The 6,062-nt window shown below is 36.5% G+C and overlaps 1 long non-coding RNA gene across 1 annotated transcript; it reads right to left on the bottom strand.

Annotated features, from left to right (window-relative positions):
• Positions 1-1,445: 1,445 nt before the first annotated feature.
• Positions 1,446-5,777, bottom strand: LOC132175557 (uncharacterized). Its single transcript, XR_009439440.2, has 8 exons — positions 5,239-5,777; positions 4,971-5,147; positions 4,211-4,352; positions 4,058-4,112; positions 3,569-3,683; positions 2,586-2,999; positions 2,152-2,385; positions 1,446-1,978 (listed from the first exon to the last, which is right to left on the bottom strand). It is a non-coding gene; the product is annotated as an uncharacterized LOC132175557 (long non-coding RNA).
• Positions 5,778-6,062: the final 285 nt, after the last annotated feature.

Genomic DNA, 6,062 nt, shown 5'->3' with positions numbered 1-6,062 from the left:
CGGTTTTATTATTGGGTCAATGGCTTTACCTCCAAAATGCTTCATACAATTTAGAGAGAGTATATTCCATATAAACACATCATATTTTCTATACCCAAGCAAGGTGGGATGTCACAATCACCCCCTCTTAGGACCTAACGTCCTCGTTGGCGACCCTCATGGGCTTGTGCACGCTCCCTCCTCTCAGGCTGGGCTATGACTCTGATATCATATGTAACACCCCTGCTCCAAGTGGTATGATATTGTCCACTTTTGGCCAAAAATTGTGACATAATTGATGTTAAGAATTTTGATATTTTCTGAGGAAGCTAATGATTATGTTGGGTAGTCAATTGATAATTTGAGTTAATACACTTTCCTTGAGGTGCTGGACTTTTCACAATCAAGGTGAAATATCATGGAGTCAAATCCATGATTCGAAGAGTCCGCCAATATTTTAATACCATGATTGTCAATTATAATTGAAGGGTCAAGGAGTTAGTAGACACTACTTGATAAGAATGTTAGGTGATACATTCAAATATGGGATAAGACCCTCTACTTAGGAGTAAATGATCAAATTATTTTACCAATTTTGGAGATAATTCAAGGCATTAGGTAATAATTTGAATAAGGCATAAAAAGAGAATATAAGCTAAAACTTTGTGCGAATCAATCGTTGTGAACTCTAAGGTGTTTTAAGAAATTGAGGATAAGGAATTTCGAGTTGGAAAAATTCAAGAGTTAATGAGAAGAAGTTGGCAAGGGTAAGCAATTATTGTGCCAAATACCTACCAAAATTAATAGGCATAAGATCAAACGATAGTATAGCAGGCAAATACGAGATCAGTCCCACGAGGATTGGTAAATTATGTTTAGAAGTAAATTCCTATTTAATTACACATATAAAATTCAATTGTCACGATTGAATTTAATATAAAAAAATAAAATAAAAGATAAATTAAAACTTAAACGGATTAGGGTTTTGATATCCACCACTAATCAGACTAATTAAGATAACAATATGCCAATGCGCCAATCATACTGGTATAATTAATGTTTGCCAACCTAAGAGTATGTGTATCTACTCCTTAAGCTATTAATTTTCTTAAGCAACGAATTAGGCATGGGTGTCTACTCTAATTTTTTTCTTTCTTAAAGGAAATAAAGAAAAGAATTTAGCATATGTGTCTACTAAGTTGTACTTTAAGAAAGTATAAATCTGTGAAAATCGACAAACACATGAGGCCTAGGGTATAGGTGTCTACTCCCGGTTCCCCATGTTGATTAACCCAAGAACCTGGTGTTGATTTCTTTTGTTACTCTTATTAAACCCAGGACTCGATCATCCAAATTGATTTAATTAACTAGTCCATACCACATACATATATTGATCAGGTAAACACATATGAGGAATACAAGATAACAGGAATTAATCAAGTTAAATATACCAAAATATAATTGTAGCAAAGGTGCCAATATTGCGATCTTAAAAAGACATGACTAGGGCTTCAATCGAGCCTTAATTAAAATATAAACTACATAATAAACATAAAAGGTGGAAGAGAAGAAAAACCCAAACTCTTCTTGATTTATCTTTCAATTCTTTTCCAAAGCTTGTGCCTAAGATGTCTATTTATAGGCTTTAGAAATCCTTGACACACGAGTAAACCTAAAAAATTCGTAAGGTTTTACTCCTATTACAAGTGGGACTTGGAAAACCCTAATATGGAAAGAATATTAGTCTGGCCGCCTCTTGATGTGTCACCTGCGCACGGGTGCGATCGATGGCAACCCGTGTGCGCTCAATCGCACGTCTGCGATCGAGACTCTTCTGTTGTGTGCATGATTGCACATGGCCGCACTCGCTTGTCTTCTCTAGTAGTGTGCTTGATCACAGGTTTCCTGCGCTCGATCGCACTGTCAGGGGCTCCAATTCTTTCCAATTTCTCTCTTTGAGCCCAAATCTTTCAAATTTACTTCATTTTCTTTCAAAAGCCTATAAAAGCATGAAAAACACTTAAATGAACTAAAATAGCATAATTTAACAATACTTAAAGAATTAACACATATAAATTTAAAGGCTAAAATATGAATATTTTAACACTTAACAACAACTAGATTTAATATTGTTAAGGATGGAACATTGAAATATCGAAGTCGTTTGTGTACCTAAAAGGAGTGACTTGTTTCGGGAAGAGGGGTAAATTAAATCCCCAATATATTGGTCCTTATGAGATTTTGGAGCGTATCGGTTCATTAACTTATCGCCTTGCTTTACCCCCACATCTCTCCAGAATTCACAATGTTTTTCATGTGCCGGTACTACGAAAGTATTTTGCCGACCCTTCCCATGTGTTAGAAGTTGAACCTCTTTGCATGAGAATTTATCATATGAGGAAATACCTGTGAGGATTGTGGATAGGAAAGAAAATCAATTACACAGGAGAAGAATCCCAATCGTCAAGGTAATGTAGAGTAATCATCAATCACCAGTTGAAGCTTCTTGGGAGTTAGAAGAGGACATGAGAGTGAAGTACCCACACTTGTTTGAGTGACAAGATTTAAAAAATAAATAAATAAAAAATAAAAAAATTGAGGCTTACATTATTATGGGTATATGGTGTATTTACTAGTGGAATATGTTTTCTCTTTTCTCTTCGTATTTATACTTGAGACCAGTATGGCGGACATGCACGACATTGATGATGATACCCAAGACATCAACGGACGATTAATCAGGCAGGTACGATGGGCTTGTCAGGAAGGTTATGAGATCCTCCGGTTATGTCCTTTTAGAATAAGAACACCTAGCATTAACCGCGAGAGGCGATGACGTGTTCAGGTTCCAAGGACTCCAGAGAGAGTGACCACTCCCAAGAGGGTGATTGAGCATAGGAGGGCGACTCAGCAAGGTCGTCATCCCCGATCAAGGGGAGTGCCAGAGGTTGTTGACTTCTTGCAAAGGATTGAGAGGGCGTATGAGGATGAAATTCTTACACATTCACCCGAGTCTTCACCTAGTAGAGATGGTCAAATTGATCAGGTTAGCATAAGTTATATATATATATGGCAAATAGGATTCTGTTGCCTTAGAATTATAGCAAATTTCGAGGACGAAATTTTTGAGGTAAAGATTGTAACACCCCAACTTTAAACCCATAATAGATTTACATGTTAGACTTGAAGATGGGTTAGAGGTGCAAGCTTGACTCGTTGGGCCTAAGATAGCTTAGTAAAAATGGATCAAAAGCCCAAGAATGAGTCAATAAAATTTAATTGTATTTATAAGTTTCAAATATTTTATTTGAATATTTAAATATTAGATAATTACAAAATTTAAAAGGATTTCACAAAATCATTCAGATTTTCAGTAATGCAGGTTGTTGATCGACCACTTCTAATTTTAAAATTTGAGTTTAAAATTTAAAGCTATAAGATAAAGACTGCTTTATTTCTGGGAATTCAAATTTTATCGAATCTACACGTTAGTTTATCAAAACACATGTATTTTCATTGACGTCAAAATCGTCAATGAAAATCGTTCTACCAAAATTAAAAGCAAAATGTTACACCAAAATCGTTCTACCTTCATTGACGTCACCATCTGCAAGTATATTCTGATCTTTTGAGTGTTAAAACAACTGCCCCACCTTCCATTACTTTGTCAAGGCCATGAAGAACTTTCACCCCTCCCAGATTGTCTGTCAAGTGTTCAAGCCAAAATATCAGTATTGATCAGTGATGTAGAAATCCATCAAATAAAACTATTGGCTTGCAGCTCAGGTTCCAAACATACTAGTGGGCCATGAATCATGAACAGGGGTGCAAACTCGTCAAGAGCAATTAACAATAGTCATCCACACTTGCATGCATACACATGCTAGTTTATTTCTACTTATTTCTATTAGGGTGCTTGGATGTCATCAGGAAATTTCATGAATCTGCTAAAGAACTTAATGACTACAGTATTTGAATCAGTCCACCTGTGCACTCACAACTGACAAAAAAAAAAAAAAATACAGACTGGACAGATTCAATTCTATAAGGAAAACCTTTAAGGACTAAGAATCCTTACGAGCAGTATGCTGACTTGGTTCCTCGTCTTCACTATCTCCTTGACCAATATTGTCCTGGTAAAATTCACACCGTGACATTAATAAAAAAACCTCACCTGTTACTCATCTTCAGAAACGTAATATACAGAAACACTATCAGACACACAACTAACCTGTTCCACAAAAACCTTTGAGAGCTGCAAGGCTTTCTCCTTTTCAGCATTCCTTTTCTCCCCGAGCTTACGACTCCGATTAACCCATGACAAAATCTCATAAACACCCTCAGATTTATATTCAAACTCTCTTTCTCTCTTCCTGGGAAAAAAGGTCAAAAAAATGTAAAGAAATATAACCATGTCACATAAAGCATGTTTGGGGAAAAAATAGTTTTTCAACCTTCTGGAAATACGAAAATATGTATCACATAATCTAGTAACATGTACAAACTAACATCCCAAACAGGTAAGGTGAAGTGCAGAAACCCAAAAAAAAAATCCAGAACATGTACAACCTAGTGCTGTATTTGGCTAGAAGTAACAATCTAGTAACCAAAAAGAAATTAAAAAAAAAAAAAAAATCCTAAACAGCTCATTATATGCAGCTCAATAAAAACCACTGGTAAACTTAGCCAAATTACAGCTTTTGGGCAAACTAGAATCAAAGCTTTTTGCATATTTAGCACATCATAATGACAAATTTCTTTCTTTTCAACTTCTGAACCCATACAAATTCTCTGTACGTGATTCTGACCATACACATGCACGGATCAGTATTGTCACAAAAACCAAAAATCTCAATAGTATACGAATTTGTAGCTAGGGTGAGAACGATTACATATTAAAAGCAACAGTTCTCTGGGGCATTTGATCAAGCAGGTTGTGTGCATAGAAAATAAACAAGTTTGAATTCGCCGAAGAAAGAATGTTTGATTACCTGGGATTGTTATCATCCCCGTTAAATGGTACAATTCATTTGATGCCAACGCCTCCTTTATTTTGTTGTACAGCTTGACGGCCCGGGCCGACTCGACATGAAAGTCTAGGTTCTTGAGCTGCTCGAGCGCCGCGAGCCCCAATTGTCCATTATCTTCCCTGCACAAATCAAAAACCCCTGAAAGGAAAAGAACACAGATCCCCTAAGAAAATATAAAAGTAAATTTGAAAATTCCTTTTTACCAAACCGAAGAAAAGAAGAAGCTCACGCTTAAAGGTTCAATTTCAGTTCTCGGAAGCTAAAGAAAGCATATGGGGTTTCTCATTTTCTCAGCAATCCGGCGTCGTGAAGGATGTCTCCAGTGGCGGGGCATGGGATACAAGGAGATTGTCCGGCAGATCGAGCTTGCCTTCTGCCATTGAATAGTCAAAAGTTGACGAACTTGAGCGAGCGAGAGAGAGAGAGAGCGAAGATCTAATCAACCTACACAAACACATATATACACTAATACGCTGGATTTGAGCTCTGAAGACACAAAGCTAAGGCAGAGAGAGAGAAAGAAAGAGAGAGCGAGAGACATTAGGGATTTTAGAGTCTCGGGAAATCTCTAGGGTTTCTGAAAGAGTATGTTGAGACTTACGCAGAACAGAGGGAAAGGGTGAGGGAGGGTTTGGGTGGTGATCAAAAATTTTCATTTGATATTGGTGGGAAATTTTCGTGCGCCAAAAACTCCCGCCTGAGAAATTTTCGTTAATATTTCTGTTTAAAAAAAAATACCACACCTTTTTACATTTAGCGACAACTATGTCACCGCTAATAGAGAGCATATCACCGTCAATAGATAACTATTCTGTCTGCAACGACAATTTCGTCACTAATATATATCACAGGATATTATTTATTTATACTTTAGAGACATCATCCACCGTGGTTGCTAATGATCTAGTATTAGTGATGACTATTGTGGTCGCAAATAAACAAAATTATTAACGTCCACAATAGTAGTCACAAATAAGAAAAATCTTGTCGCAAATGCTTTTTTGGCGCTTTTCCCATATAGACAAAATTTCTGCTTAAATATTAATGATGACA

Source organism: Corylus avellana, chromosome 3, assembly GCF_965113065.1.
Source record: "Corylus avellana chromosome 3, dhCorAvel1.hap1.2, whole genome shotgun sequence".
NCBI classification, from domain to species: Eukaryota; Viridiplantae; Streptophyta; class Magnoliopsida; order Fagales; family Betulaceae; genus Corylus; species Corylus avellana.
This window is presented reverse-complemented; position numbering and strand designations above follow the sequence as displayed.